The 16817-nt window shown below is 36.4% G+C and overlaps 1 protein-coding gene and 1 pseudogene across 7 annotated transcripts in view; one reads left to right on the top strand and one right to left on the bottom strand.

Moving 5' to 3' along the window:
• The window catches only part of LOC126693543 (disease resistance protein RPV1-like), a 72868-nt gene that overhangs the window by 32568 nt on the left and 23483 nt on the right, over positions 1 to 16817 (bottom strand). The window contains exons 10-11 of one of the 7 annotated variants that reach the window (XR_007645412.1): positions 11058 to 11271; positions 9771 to 10056 (exon numbers count right to left, since the gene is read on the bottom strand). The exons of 4 other annotated variants lie outside the window; for them this stretch is intronic. The gene's annotated coding sequence lies outside the window, so the exon portion shown is untranslated. Of the gene's footprint in view, positions 1 to 9770; positions 10057 to 10359; positions 10841 to 11057; positions 11272 to 16817 lie in introns of those variants that run through there. 2 more of the 7 variants (XR_007645411.1, XR_007645410.1) reach the window with 2 other exon arrangements.
• On the top strand, positions 3 to 6692 carry LOC126693545 (nuclear intron maturase 3, mitochondrial-like; annotated as a pseudogene).

The following is a 16817-nucleotide window of genomic DNA, read 5'->3' as shown; positions in this document are numbered from 1 at the left end:
AAAAAGGAAAAAGTTTGCTGTTTGCAATTGCAACTACTCTCTCAAGTTTGAACTCGGGCAGAAACCTTAAACCCCCAAAACAAAACCGAAGGGGGAGGTTCTAAAGTCCAAACTTCCAATTTTCTTCTCGTTGTCTCAATGATTATACACCTCAGAAGAATAAACCCACTTGAATTCAGGTCTCCAAATCGCTCTTCTCTCAGACTATTCTCAACTCTCTTACAAAACCCGTCTCCACACCCCAAAACCCAAACTCAAAACCCCATAAAAACCCTCACAAAACCCCAACTCAAAGCCTTAGAAAACCCCATAAAAACCCTCACAAAACCCCAACTCAAAGCCTTAGTTCTCACCCAATACTCTCAAGGCAAGTTCTCTAACCTTGTCTCAAACGTCATCGCTTTGCCCAATGTCCTCCTCACTGCCTGCCAAAACATCACCACTCCACAGCCCAACAATGGCCTCAGCTCCGTTGACTCACAGTCTCTTCTCAACTCGGTCTCGAGGCGGTTTGATGTCAAAGAAATGGGAAGCCAGCTCCGTGAGAATCGGTTTGATATTGAAGCTTGTTGTGTCACAATGACGCCTTCAAAAATGAAAGGTGAGTCCTTGGTCTTGCCCAACTTGAAATTAAAGGTTTTGATTGAAGCTATTAGGATGGTATTGGAAATTGTGTATGATGAACGGTTTGTAACTTTTTCTTATGGTGGGCGTGTCGGTATGGGACGCCACACCGCCATTAGGTACCTTAAGAACTCGGTAGAGAATCCTAGTTGGTGGTTTAATGTCACGTTTGATAGAGAAAGGTTTGATGATAGGCATGTAAATAAGTTGTGTTTGTTTATTGAAGAGAAAATAAAAGATGGTTCTTTGATTGGTTTAATAAAGAGGTTGTTTGAGTGTGAGGGGGGTGGGAATTGAATTGGGTGGTTGTTACTTAGGAAGGGGGTTTCCTCAAGAAAGCGGGTTGTGTTCGATTTTGATTAATATTTAATTTAATGGGTTTGATAAAGAAATTCAAGATATGCGTCTTCAGAAAAATCAGGAGAATCCAAAGTTTAAATCAGAGCAGCTTGTTTGGATGTCTGGCGGCTTTGGCCTATTTTATAAGCCAGTGAAGATGCACATGGTCAGGTATTTGGATGAAATATTAGTGATAACGTCGGGGTCAAAGATGTTGACCATGGACTTTAAGAATTGGGTTTTGAAATATTTAGAAGGTAGGTTGGATTTGAGGGTGGATAAAATGAAGACGGCAATTCATAGTGCAGTATCTGAGAATATTAGTTTTCTAGGTATGGAACTACAGGCAGTTCCACCTTCAGTTTTGCATCCTCCCATGAGTGAGAAAGCAATTAGGGCACGGAAGAAGTACCTTAGGCAGAAGGAAGTTAGAGCTTTAGAATTTAAAAATGCCAGAGAGAGGAAAAGAAAGATACTGGGGATGAAGATATTGCAGCATGTTTTTAAGAAGTTGAAGCAAAGTGATGGGTTTAAATTTGACTTTCAAATTGAAAATGAGGTTCGAGAAATCTTCAGAACTTGGACTGATGAAGTGGTCCATGATTTCTTGGGTTCCTTGGAAGAGCGTTGGGAATGGCATCGGATGCTTACAGCAGGCGATTTTCTCCCTTTAAGGCACATTAAAGGTCAATTGCCCCAAGAGCTGGTTGATGCGTATGATAAGTTCCAAGAGCAAGTTGACAAGTATTTGAGTCTGGTCCAAGCTAGAAAGGCATTAGAGAAAGAAGAAAAGAGAGTGGAGGAGGAAGAGGAACAGAAATACGCTAAGAGCATGGTTGAGGATTTGACAAGGCTGTGTATGAAAGTTGATGCACCAGTAGAACTTGTTAGGAAGGCAGTTAAGATGGCTGGTTTTACAAATAACATGGGTTGCCCTAGGCCAATCAAGTTACTCACTGCACTTGAAGATATTGATATTATCAAGTGGTATGCAGGAGTAGGGAGAAGGTGGCTTGATTTCTTCTGTTGCTGCCACAACTTCAGGATGGTTAAAACTGTAGTAGCTTATCACTTGAGGTTCTCTTGCATTTTGACACTAGCAGAGAAGCATGAGTCAACCATACGTGAAGCCATTAAGCATTACACTAAAGATTTGAAGGTCTCTGATTTTAATGGAAATGAAGTGTACTTCCCCACAGAAAGAGAGGTTAAAATGATGGGAGATCAAAATCTTTCGGATCCAAGGCCGGTTGATGGGGCTTTATCTTTGGCTTTGATCAGGTTGGCTTCTGATGAGCCTTCATGTTCCTGTATCGGTCATTTCTGTGACAGAATGGATACTGTTTATTATCGGGTATGGTTACTGCAGGACTGTTTGAATGTGAATCCATCTGTTGAGGACAAGTGGGTCCCAGGGATGGGTGCAATTCATGAAAGTCTCAATCGGAAATGCCTCCCTCTCTGTTCTCATCACATAAATGATTTATATATGGGGAATATCACCCTGCAAGACATTGACTGCACTGCATTTGTGGATGTGGACTGAATGTTGCATGTTCTGCTGCAGTTTTCTACATAATTGGCATTGGTTCTAGTGGCTGCTATTGATCTGAACCTTGTTCTAGAAATTCTTCTGTATTTCTTTTCTGAAATGAGGCCAAGCAGGTGATGTGTAAATTTTTTGTGTTTTTATTGATTTTCTTTTTAGCTACTAATGTCATTGTCATTTGTGGTGATGAATCATCGTGTGAAGTTTATTATAAACCATTATAGAGAAACATATTCAAGTAGTCATTATCCAATACTTCTCCAGGATTTTGGATGGTTAGTTTGTTACTTCTCTAGGTTTTTGTGAAAGGCATCCTTTATTTTCCCAACCCTGAGCACTTGATTTATCTCATTGCTCAGTCTATTATGATGGAACAGGATTACAAAACCATTTTGTCCCTGAAAATTCTGTTCTTGTGCCTTACGTATCCATTCAATATGATAATCATGTCTTTCCTTAAACTGTTTTTTCGGTGCCTTCTTACCTTCTTCTATGTAAATGTAAGTAACTCATGTTGACATGCTCAATTTATTCTACAGCATTGTGACTGTCATGCGCACCACACCAGCTGTTTGATCCTCAATTTGTAGTTTGATTCATACAAACCCCACAGAAACCCTCACAAAACCCCAAATCAAAGCCTTAGTTCTCACTCAATACTCACATGTCACATTCTCCAATCTTGTCTCAAATGTCCTTGCTTTGCCCAATGTGCTCCTCACTGCCTGCCAAAACATCACAACTCCACAACCCAACAATGGCCTCAGCTCCCTTGACTCACAGTCCCTTCTACACTCGGTCTCGAGGCGGTTTGATATTGAAGAAATGGGCTGCCAGCTCTGCGAGAATCAGTTCGATATTGAAGCTTGTTTTTTCACAATGATGCCCTCAAGAATGAAAGTTGAGTCCTTGGTCCTGCCCAACTTGAAATTAAAGGTTTTGATTGAAGCTATTATGATGGTGTTGGAAATTGTGTATGATGAACGGTTTGTTAATTTTTCTTATGGTGAGTGTGTCGGTATGGGACACCACACCGCCATTAGGTACCTTAAGAACTCAGTAGAGAATCCTAGTTGGTGGTTTAGTGTCACATTTGATCGAAATTTTTTGATAATAGGCATGTAAATAAGCTGTGTTTGTTTATTGAAGAGAAAATAAAGTATGGTTTCTTTGTCGGTATTATAAAGAGGTTGGTTTGAGTGTGAGGTGGTGGGAATTGAATTGGGTGGTTGTTACTTAGGAAGGGGGTTTCCTCATGAAAGCGGGTTGTTTTCGATTTTGATTAATATTTACTTTAATGGGTTTGATAAATAAATTCAAGATATGCGTCTTCAGAAAAATCAGGAGAATACAAAGTTTGAATCAGAGGAGCTTATTTCGGTGTCTGGTGTGTTTTACAAGCCAGCCATTGAAGATGTATGTGGTCAGATATTTGGATGAAATATTAGTGGTCACTTCAAGTTCAATGATGTTTAGTTCAAAGATGTTGACCATGGATTTGAAGCATTGGGTTTTAAAATATTTAGAAGGGGGGTTGGAGTTGAAGGTGGATAGAATGAAGACATTGACTACACTTTGTTTGCAGATGTGGACTGAATGTTGCTTGTTCTGCTGCAGTTTCCTTTGTAATTGGCTTTGGTTCTAGAGGCTGCTGATGTTCTGAAACCTTATTCAAGAAATTCTTGTGTATTTCATTTCTGAAATGAAACCAGGTAGGTGATGTGTAAATTGATTGCGTTTTTATTCCTATCTTTGCTACTAATGTCATTGTTCATTTGTGGTGATGAATCTTTGTGTGAATTTTATCTTAAGAACATAATAGAGGAGCTTATTCAAGTAGTCATTATCCAAAACTTTTCCATGATTTTGGAGGGTTATTTTGTAACTTCTCCAAGTTTTTGCAAAAGGCATCTTTTGTTTAACCAACCACGAGCATTTGATTTATCTCATAGCTCAGTATATTGTGATGGATACATTGGATAGGATTACAAAACCATTTTGTCCATGACAATTCTGTCCTATTGCGTTGCTTAAGTATCCTTTCAATACGATAATCTTGTCTTTCCTTAAAACTGTTTTCTTGGTGCCTTCTTACCTTCTTCTATGTAAGTATCTCATGTTGACATGCCCAAAATATTCTACAACATTGTGACCCTCATACTCTCCACACCAGCAGTTTGATCCTTAATTTGTTTGATTTATACAAAAACACTTAGTTCTTCACAATCGATACAAGACATTAATTAATTTTTTTACTCTTATTATTTTTTATTTGTAAGTTACACAAACTAAAAGATTTCCTCTGGCTTGTCTATCGAAAAAATTAGTTACTCTGGCAACTAAGGGGACCATTTGTTTGTTTCCCTAAGCTTCTTTTGTTTTAATAGGAAATAGGACTGGTAAACCTTTGTCTCATTGAAGCTTCTTTCCCATGAGTTTCCCATTTTTGGTTGACCCATAAGAAAGCGTTTCTCCAGAATCTGTCTTCTTTTGTTTGATGTTTGTTTGTTTGTTGTATAGTGTCTCTTGTGATCTTTCTGGCTTTTATTTTAACTAATACTAGAATTCTCCCAACTCTTCTCATGCTTGTTGTAGTTACCTGTTGAGAGCTGTTCTCAAGTACTGTAGGGCTGAAAAATGAGCCAAGCTGCTCGCAAGCAGCTCGATCAAAGTTTGCTTGGCCTCTTTGTTAAGCAAGATGATCTGAGCTTGAACTATGTTCTGAGCTTAAGCATCATTATGCTCAGCTTGTCAGCCCATGATCTGGCTTGATAGAGGGCCTCCATCATAGATCTGATCTGAGGGAATATTCTTCTTCTCAAACTGATCTGAGTATTTCATTTTGGGAATTAAGCACAGACAGCACATTCTTCTTAATTTATCTGTTTTTTAATCTGTGGGATTGAACCACCACATAAAAATGTTATGGGCTTTTCATGTATAAGACGAATTTTGCCCTCTTTGGTTCCCAAATTGCAAACAAGAGATGAAAAGAGTTGCCATTCCTGTCATAACAAGTCCTGCTTCCCTATTAGCAGCTGTAGGTCACACATAGGAGAAGAGGACACACTGAGGTGCCTTTTTTGGGAATATACATAAACAACCATGCTCCCATGGACACATGAGAGAAAAAAAGGCCATTGCAGGTGTTGCTTCCTAAGCTGTACAATAACCTTACCCTTGTTGTAGAGCCCATCAGCTTTTGAAGTTTAAATGCTCAAAACAGCTAGCATTTAGAAGTTTTTTGGAGCTTGCAATCAGCTTGGAAGACATTCAACTATTGCATGAGCTGAGCTCCAGCCAGAATGTTGAGACTGGAATCAAGCTCAAGCCTATCTTGAATTCTAGAAATATTTTGCAAGAGCCGAGTATGAGTAGTTGGAAGTTGGGCTTAGCCCGGTTTGTTTACAGTTCCCATTGTATGATTGGCTACCAAAGGTTTGCGAGTTCATACCTTAAGTACTGCCATTTTGTGCAAAAAAAAAAAAATTATGATGGGTGATGTATGTGTATATACTTGCATTGACTTGACAATTAATCTTCATTTCTCTTTGATGATTGACTTGTATTGTATTTACCTCTTTTGCTTTTAGAGTTTAGTCTACGTTTGGCACTTTTGAAAAATGCAATATACTTTATTTCCCATTGTTTATTAAAATTTTCATAGTCAGTATTGAACACTTGTTTCCTTTTAATTGGTTTTTGTGGTTGTTCATTATAGGATGGCTGCTGTGGGGTTCTGTGAGTCATCTTTAAATCAGAGGTATTGGATTTCAAGGCTTTAAGTAAAAAACAATATTTCCGAAGGGAAAGTGTTGATCATTTTTGTGACGAAGCAGGCTGAGCTTTTGGCAGACTGTCCATAAACAGGCTGAAGATGATTTTGTTACTAATGAAGTGTAATGTTTTGTGGGGTTTTGAGGTTTTTAGTGAGCAAGAAAGAATGACCTTGTTTCATTGTTTGGCTTTTGCAATATCAAGTTTAATGGGTGAGTGAGGAGAAATGTGGTTTTTGAAGATGGAAGGTAGTTTCTAGAAGATAAAGATGATATATCGTACTGTGTACAGAAAATGAAGATGGAGGGTAGTTTCTAGAAGATATACATGATATACTATACTGTGGATAGAAAATGGTAATGAGAAATAATATGGATAATTAGATTAGATTTTTCATTATATATTTTGCTGGTTTTACTTTGAGACACATAATCTCTCTCTCTCTCTCTCTCTCTCAAAGTGGTGTTTTTGCGTTTGACCAGACTATTCTACTTCCAATCCATGAGACACCCCGAAACCTCATAGATTGATAATGTGGTGAATTGAACCTTAGACCTTCGGATGTCATATCCCAAACCTAGCTCAACAAGTTCAAAACACTATCAAGGTGTTTGATAGATTGATAGTGTGATGAATTAAATCTTGGACCTTTGGATGTCACACCCCAAACCTAGCTCAACGAGTTCAAAACACTATCAAGGTGGGCAACTAGTTTGAACAGAAAAAAGAATATTTTTCATGGTGATGTGAATTAGATTATCAAGTAATCAAACAATTGAGATTGAATTATTCAGCACTTTAGAAGCAGAAGAAAATTCTCAGTTTGCTTCAGATATGAATTTTCTTTTGCTTCTTTTAGTCCAACTAAATCTAATAAAGAGGAGGCAAATAATATTCAATCAAGAAGAGCGTAGGCACTTGAAATTCTACTAGAAGTTATTGACACCAAGTAACATAGGGCATTTTACTATGTAGCTTATTGTGGACTAATAATCTATCCCTATTCATCAGTAATGAGATATTGTGTAAGAAATGGAAGGTAGATTCAGATGTAGTCCATTCGAGTTAATTTTTACAAATCTGGAAGGATTAACAATGGCAAAGTAGAATTACTGAAGTTGCTTGGATGGTTGTCACCATTGACAGATGTTGTTATAAGTGCCATAGAATGCCAAATTGGAACTGTCCCCGTTTGAATTGCAAATTACTCAAATCTAATTCTTCCCCACTTACTAGTGGGATTTGTGGAAGAAATGACTGTCATCCACGAAATGTGTTATAATCTGCATTACTAGAGTTGTCCAAATTTCTATTTTCCAACTCTCAAAATGTCCAACATCATTGTAAACTTGCCTTGGTGGAAAAATGAAAAAATTCCAAACTAGTCCATACTGATGTCTAGGGGCTACCACCTCTCACATTAATAACTACTTTTCTTTTCCATTGATCTTTGTTGATCGTTTCACCAAATTACATGGTTGTATCTGTTACAAAATAAATCAAAAGTATTTGCTATATCTTAGCATTTTAAAGCCATTATGGAAACACAATTTTCATTTTAACTTAAAATCCTAAGTGAAAGTGGAGATGAATATACTTCAACTAAAAAGGTTGTACTTAGTACATAAAACTCCCACTTTTGGTGGGTTTGGAAGAGGTTAGGGTAGGTAATCTTACTCCAAATTTTCTTTTTTGGAGGGGTTGATTCCTAGCTTGAACTTATGACCTATCACTTTTGGTGGAAGGCATTTGCAATTGCATCAAGGCCTGGCCTCTAGGTGAATGTACTAAAACTAAATTTGATAAATTTTGTACTTCACAGCGTATAATCCATCAGTGTTATTTTCTCGATTTTTTTGGCATTTGGCACATTTTTGCTAACATTTTTGTTATGTAGCTCAAAAAGCAAACATATTAATTAAGTAGCATTTTGTGTCTTAGAGACTTAAGTTCAATAAAGAAACTCGAATTCAAGACTCGAGTCCTAAGTGGTGGCAATTTGATGTGGATTAAAATATCCACGTGGAACTTAAGTCTTAAAAACTAGCGTTCCTTAAAGACCAAATTTCAATTCCTCACCAACAAAACCAAACCCAACAAAAAACAAATCTGTGAATGTCTCACCTGCAAACCCAAACCCAACAAACACGCCACCACCTCATCCCGATTGGAACTTGCAAATCCAAACCCAACAAATGCACCGCCACCTCATCCCGATCAGAACCTGCTAAGAGAGGGGGAAAGTTCATGGGTTTTGATCTAGCGTTTTGACCAAAAGAGATAGGGATGGGGACAAAATGAGAAAGAACCACCTTGATGGTGAGTTTCAGCCTTGGAGGCCTAGTTTGGGCTTGATCTATAGATATAGCTAGAGAGAAGAAGAGAGGTTCAGAGAGAGAAGAACAAGAAGAAATTGTCATGTCAGTTTCTTGATTTTTTTTTCTTGGTTTTCTTTTGAGGAAAAACTCAAATTCCATGTGGAATTTTTCCACATTAGCTTTGCCACCACTTGGAACTTGACTTTTAGAGACTTGAGTAGTTCCTTCACTGAACTTGAGTCTCTAAGACTTGAGATGCTACTTAACTAATATATTTGCCTTTTGAGCTACATACCAAAAATGTTAGCAAAAATATGCCAAATGCCAAAAAAATCCTTTCTTTTCCACACACACCCTAACAAAATGGGGTAATTGAAAGAAAACATTTCATTTCGTGGAAACTTCCGTAACATACATTAAATAAGGTCCAAAATAATGCTCATTCAAAGATTCAAGTGTTTTTTATAATCAAATAATACACATTCTTAACATCATTATTACACAACAAAGAGGTTTATAATATCTCATTACATAAGAAAAACCCAATTAATTTAGGATGAATGAGAGTTTAGCCTAAAAGGACCAAATTTTAATTATCAAATCAAGAAAAAATAATTATGATGAATCAAGTCAATAACTTAAATTGTTCAACCAGCTTAGTTTAACCTGACTTTGACAACTTCTTAATCATTGGGTTCAAATTTCTCATAGTAATGACATCAAATCAAACAATCAAATTTGAATTTCATATTTTAACAACAAAAAGTTTTAAATAAAAAAAGGCAAAGAAAAAAGTTCATGTTTTGTTCACGTATCAGCAGAAAATACTATATCAGCCAAAAGTTAGTGAAACAGATTGAAATTTAGGTTGAGGTGGGGGATGATTCATCCCCATAAATAACTTGAACAAATGGAATTGATAATTTTGCTTCTGCATGGACTTTTTGGTGGGTCTCTAACTCTATTCAAACACAAAAAGAAGGAAAATAGTGGAGTATCACAAATACAATCAAGTTTGACTAATCCAACTAATTCAAAACTAAAAAGTCCTTAAATATTTTAAAATGAATTATTGGGAATGGCACTGGAAGCTTATAGCAGGCAATTCTCTCTCTTTAAGGTGCATTAGAGATCATTTACCCCAAGGTCTAGTTGATGCAATAAGTTCCAAGCAAATGATGACAAAATTTGAGTCTGTTTCTAGCTAGAACGGCATTAGAGAAAGAAGAAAGGAGACTAGAGGAGGAAGAGGAACAGAAATATGCTAAGAGCACAATGGAGGAATTGATGAGGCTGTGTGTAAAATGCACCAACATAACCTGTTAGGAAGGTGGTTTAGATGGCTGCTTTTACAAATATCGTGGGTTGCCCTAGGCTGATCAAGTTACTCATTGCTCTTGGAGATACTGATACTATCAAGTGGCTTGATTTCTTCTGCTGCTGTCACAACTTCAAGATGATAAAAAAAGAAGTAACTTATCACTAAAGGTTCTATTGCATTTTGTCACTAGCAGAGAAGCATAAATTGACCAACAGCCCAACAAAATTATATTAATCAACAAACCTCAAGAGAAATTTTTTAATGAATAATTAATTTTTATTGATCAAAACACTAGAAGATAAAACTTTAAACAAAGCATGACACACAACCAACAGCCCAGTAACAATACTTAAAACAACCCTGTCTGCCACCAAAGTACAAATAGCTACATTTGCAACTACACTAAACAAGCCCAACAAGGCACTCAAACATTACAACAGTGCAAGTGTGCAACTCTATCAGACATTGCTCTAATCACAAACTGTTGAGTTGGTGGAAGCTTGAAATGCTTATATTCTGTGTAACAAAATAATAGTAGGTTATGCAAAATAGAAATAGGAGAAATAGAAAAAGACATCACACATGAAACACTTCTGCCTTGGGCCTACATCCACGGACAATGTCTAACAAAAAATTTCACTAAGAAAATAGGAGATTACAAAATAGCACGGGACAAGAGAATCTTTAATTTCTATAAACTGATGCCAGTGCTTAAACCCTATAAAACCAATTGAACAAAGCCACACACATACAGCAAAAAGGAACCCTCCAAGGCTATTTCTTGACCACTTTAACGAGGGCCCAGGTGGGTGTGAGAGGAGAGACCCTCCTTGGCTAATTCTTCAACGACCTCTGGTAACTATCCCTCTTACTGCCACCATAGGCTTCAAGAAAAATTTGAACAATTTAAACCTGATGAAAAAACTAGTAAAAAATAGAGTGATGCAGAATGATTTTAATTTTTGAGTTTGTGGTGATTGGGATGTGAGTGCCAAACGGTAATAATGTTAAGGTACAACTACTCAACTAGCACAATACTTATGAATTTTTTTTTTCTTAAACCTGACAATCAAAACCCACACTTTCATGTCATTATATTGTAATAGGAAGAAGAAAGATGATGACTTACAGGCAAAGAAGTCAAATAACTCCCTAAAGAATCAGCCATACATACTCCAAGTCTTTGGATCTAGTCTCTCATTAAAGTAGTCTTCTCCACTAGGTCCAGCCCCATCATCCTCATAATGACTTCGCTTATTTCTGCTACCTTCTGCAGCTAAATTGTCAATATCATGATGGATTACACCCAGATCCTCATAGAGCATGCTGTTGTTGCTGCTGCACTGTGTCATAGTAAATATGGAATTTACTGGTATTCATATTCCTTTTCAAATGGAATTAACTTCTATTAATAAAAGAAAATCCAACAATTTAGAGTACAACCACATAAGGCATCCACAAGAAATTATAGAGCTCCCTCCCTTGTACTACTTATGATTTTTGAAGCCAATATTAAGACAGATCGTATGATGGTTAGTTATAGGAGCTTAAGAGTTAAGCGTGTGACAAATAGATGTTTGATGATTTTTTGATTTGAAATAGGTGTTCCAAATATGCATCTTATTCTGTTGGTAGGATTCTTTTATTCTTGAAACTTAAGGCTCCTGTGAATTTAAACAATTGTCTTTGAATTTCTAAGAAATTAAATTTTAATGTTGGGTGGCTCCTGATAAATTAGTTTAGAGATCCTGAGTTTAACTCGGATTTTATAGATGGGAAACAGTTTTGTGCGTTGTATCTTATGACACTCTATAGGGCTGAATAGCTACTTTTATTCTAAAGAAAACCAAAGAACCAACCTGCAGGGTACACCTTTAGTACTTCAGTAGGGCAAGCTCTTTAATAGGTTTCTTTTTTGTTTTAAAGCCAGCTAGCTCAATTAAGGAAGCATGATGCTGCTAGAGGAAGGCAGCTTCAACTTATTCGCCTCTTGTATATACATGCATACCTATACATGTGGCAGCTGAGTATGTTCAAAGGTACACTCATTTTTTATGACTGGCCATGTAGTAAGCATTCGATACTGCTTTCGATTGTCAAGCACAATAAAAAGATTATCTTACAGGTAAAAATTGAGGTGACCGTTTGTCATGGTTTTTTTTTTTTTTTTTTTTTTGGGAATTTTCTCATTAGAAGAAATATTACTTATTTGGTTTTATGGTACATTTAATCATGCATTCCCCTGTAGAATATTTACAGCCAGCACAACTGACCTAACTAAAGATATCTAAGCCAAACTGGGGCTGAAAAGCGAGAAAAAAGAAACTGTCCCATGTTAAGTCTTCCCCAGGAAGAGGGGGAGAAAAATGGTAAATGAAACGAAAGAAGAAGAACTGACATTGTGTTCTAATGAAAGGGGTGTAGATTTGAATAACAGTCTGAAAGAAACATTTTAAAACATGTGCTGCTGACAGTTACTTTAATTTCTCATGAGTTGTTAGTGTATGGTATTTCTCTCATGGCTTTATAAGTGATCTGAACAAGATATCCACGTTTGTCACTAAAATTTGATTTCAAATGCAAGTTCCATTGTGTCAGACTTCATAATCATATCAGTAATATATATTAACATGTTCAATGTTGCAGATTTCCTGCTTCAAGAAATTGCTTATTGTTATCATGTATAAGCATTTATTATACTTGTTTTGGAAGTTGGACCACACGAAGAATAAAGCAAATAATTTGCACTATTATATCCTCTATCTGAGCTGAGCCAGATAATTTTTCCCTTTTTGACAGTTTTCCCTTTGTGTGTGTATGACTTCTAAATTTTGTGTCAAGATCAATGTGCTGTTTTGGTTCTTATTTTTAACTTTACTGAATTTTGTGTCAGGAAATCCAGAAGCAACTATTAAGAAGCACCTAGTTTGCAGTAGTTTTTTCTTAGTAATTGGAGGAGTTTGCAAATCTGTCTGATTTGGCTGGAAACTCTCAAAAGAAAGAGGTTTTCTGTGCTGCTGTCCCAGATGGGCTGAAGAACCAAAATTTTGAGCTCTTACAATTTAAAAAAGCCTCACTACTGGTAATGTACCTCGGGGTTCTTCCAATTTCTGGGAGTTGTTGTGTAAGAAAATGTATGCCCCTTCTTGAGATAACAGGCAGAATTGAATCCTAGCAGCAGGGAATCTTTCATTTGCAGAATGGCTCCAGTTGATCCAATCAGTTCTTTATAGCCTTTAGGTTTTACTGGTCAAGCATCTTCATATTGCCAAAGAAGAGTTTCAAGCCTATTGAACAGAAATTTAGTAGTTACCTATGGAGAGGAAAGGAGCTCTAGGGGCTTAAGTATCATGGGATGTTGTATGCTAAAGAGAAGGTGGATTAGGTTTGAAAGGGGTGTAAGAAATGGAACAAAGCAGCCATAATTAGACATATATGGAATCTGTTTGCTAAGGCAGGGTCAATTTGGGTAGCTTGTGTTAAAATATTTTGTAACACGAGTTTCGGACTTTCAGGTTTGTTAACATCCCTCAAGATAGCTCTCAGGGCTAGACGAAAATTCTAAATCTTAGAAGCATTTTCAGGCTATTACTGAAGTTGAGGTTGTAGCTGATTCCTATGGCATGATTGGTGACATCCAGATGGAGTTCTAACAAGTTTCAGACTTTCGGGTTTGTCAACATCCCTCAAGATAGCTCTCAGGGCTAGACGAAAATTCTAAATCTTAGAAGCATTTTCAGGCTATTACTGAAGTTGAGGTTGTAGCTAATTCCTATGGCATGATTGGTGACATCCAGATGGAGTTCTAATTCAGAGGTACGGTACTCGAGTCATATATGATGTTGCTAGCAGATCAAATGCAAGGGTTTCAACTTTCAAGTGTTTTGAAAGATAAAAAGTGGTCTTGGAAGTGAGTAAGATCAAATGGCCTTGTATCCATTCAGAGTAAACTTTGTTCACTAAACATTGGCCAAAGAGATAGAGTGGTACCTATTCAAGTGCAGAAACATGGGAGTGGGTCAGGGTTAAGCTTTTAACAGTTGGATGGTAGAAAATCATGTGTTTCTTTCAAGTTATTCCAAGATATTTATTCCTCTATTGGCTAGTAATAAGGACCAAATTAAGCACTCAGGACAGAATGCTACATTGGGTTTACACTGGTGATCTAAAAATATGTACTCTGCAGGAAAAGCTTGGGATGCACACTTGTACTCTTGAGTTGAGTTCTTTTAACTAGAAATTTGGAAAGAATTAATGGAGTGCTGCTTAATTGATTTCCTTTAATATGTGTTGGAAGACATCATTGTTTGGGGAGAAAATCAGTGGGAGGGAAAATCTCTTAAGGGCTGTGGTATGGAAGTTGGCCTTAGGTGCTGCTGTGTACCATTATGAGAACTGAGGAGGGCATTATGCAGTCCACATAGAGAGAGGTTAAACTAAGGTTCGAGACAAGACGTAACTATGTAATCTTTCTTAAATTGAGTCATTTGTAGTAAATGGGTAATTAATTTAGCTGTCATTGGTGAGTTCTGAAAATGAATTATATCGGATTTTTATGTTGATTTAACATGTGTTAGACTGATTAAAATGAAGTGGTAAAATCAACTTTCATGTTTTAATATATAATAGAAGAATAGTGATAAGAAATAAAAAAGAAACAGAACCTAATTATACTTCTTTCCATAATAAGATGAAAATTGAAGTGAAGTGTGTTTTGTTTTTGGATAAAAGCGTTCATGCCTAATAAACCAACACATTGTACAAATTATAAGACAAATTCATTGAAAATTTATTCAATCTTTTGGGTAATATTCTCAACTCTCATATGAATAGTAAATTCTACTATAAACTTTACTAAGACTCATTGTCATGGAACATTGAATAGTTATCCACTTATTCTTCATTTCTCTTTTTTGATCACCAAACAGTGAAAAAAAATAGTTTTACAAACTTCAACATTTTTTCATTACTTTTCTTTTTCTAACTTCAATTGCATATAAGTTGTGCAAACCATGGTCCAAAACCAACATCCGAACCCAGCCAGGTTTTTGTTGGATATTTCTTAAATATGAATCATAGACCCAAATGCCAGCAAGGGAAAAGAAAAAGCATACATTATATATGTGGGACTGTTGGAGAAAAGGCAAAACAACAATTATATAAATGCAACAGTCCTCAAGAGAAATTTCAATAAGTATTTGCATAGAAATAGAAGTTCAACAGAGAATTACATTTGCAGGACAAAATAAAAACATGATTTAATAAATAATAAGAGCCATTTGACAGTTAATTTAAATAGCTGACCATTTTGAGTCCTTGAGCTTGACCACTTTAGAAAGAGCCCAGGTGGATGTGAGAGAAGGAACCCTACTTGTCTAATTCTTCAACATGGCTCTGCTAACAATCCCTCTTACTGCCGCCATATAAAAGTGCCCCAACAAGACAGCAAGAAAAAAATTAAATTATTCCAACCTGATTTTAAAGGGAAAAAAAGTGGCTATATGAATGAGGGCCAAAAGGCAATATGCTACGGTACATCTGCACACTAAATGCTATGATTTATATTTATTTATTTATTTTTTAAATGCTAGTAAGGGAACTCCAAAAAGAAAAACTTTATAATTTTATACCTATGACAAATTAAATTTGTTGTCATGCCAAAAATAAACCTGACAATCAAAACCTACACTTTCATTTCATTGGATTCCCTCCCCAAAATAAAGAGAACATCAAGATTTGTAAATTGTATAATAGAAAGAAGAAAGGTGATGACTTACATACAGGCAAAGAGGTCAAAAATTTCTCTTATATTGGAGGTGGTTCGTCATAAGAGTAGTCTTCATCACTAGGCTCCACCCATCATCGTCATCATGGAATCACTTATTTCAGGTACCTTTGGAGGCTGTATCATCAATATCATGATCAATTGCACCCAGATCCTCACCGGGCATGCTGCTTGTATACCACATGAATCCCATTTTTCACCACCACCAAGTTATTGGTACTTATTTCAATATCAAGTTTACTGGATCCAGTCACATCAATTTGACTAAGTTTATTTCCCAATCCGTTCCACTTAATATAGATAGAGGACACATAGAGCAGCCAAAGGTGAGGTAATTTAAATTTACCATATTTTGTCATAAAAGAAGAGCGTACTGTAGATGTCCTTGCAAATCCATTGACTTTAAACAAACATGTAAGCTTAGAGTAATTACACAACTCTTTTGTAAAAAAAACAAAGCACAACGCAATTCCCATAAACTTTTCATCACTCCCACAATAAGGCACTTGTATGTTATCACCCGTACATTCAAGGCTAAACCCATTTATAAGGAAGGCAATAATAGGCCCCCAGGAACATGACTTGTTGGCATGAATGAAGATATCCCATTATTGCATCCATGGATATATAGCTTTAATTTCCATATTTTCAAGAAGAACAATTGATGAATGACTACAGCAAATCTCGATTCTTTTATCGCTTTCAACAGCTCTGTTGAAATGGGTTTTCATCGTCCTTAAAGGTGACAATGCCTTTCTGTATCAAAGCTTCATATAGATGGCCCATAAACTTGTAGTGAGTGCCTCTGAAACTGAGGAAAACATCATACTTCCATCGTCCAGTAGACGAAGAAGAAGAAGAACTTGGGAAAGATGATGAGTCCATTTCCATGTCCCCTAAAAATGGAATGATAAAAAAAATTTTAGTCTCAACCATGTGTGTTTTGTTGGGAGAATAAAAAGTAGAATGATAGAAAACAAATACAATTTTTTTATTAAAAGACACTTTTAACAAAATGGATTGAAAAAAAATATGGACGCATTGTGGAAGCGTATTTAGGAGCTTGGGCAATGAATGTTGGATATATTGGTAGACTTGCTTGAC

The sequence above is a fragment of the Quercus robur genome, chromosome 7, assembly GCF_932294415.1.
Source record: "Quercus robur chromosome 7, dhQueRobu3.1, whole genome shotgun sequence".
Taxonomy (NCBI): domain Eukaryota; kingdom Viridiplantae; phylum Streptophyta; class Magnoliopsida; order Fagales; family Fagaceae; genus Quercus; species Quercus robur.
The sequence above is the reverse complement of the archived record's forward strand: the minus strand, read 5'-3'. Positions and strand labels throughout refer to the sequence as shown.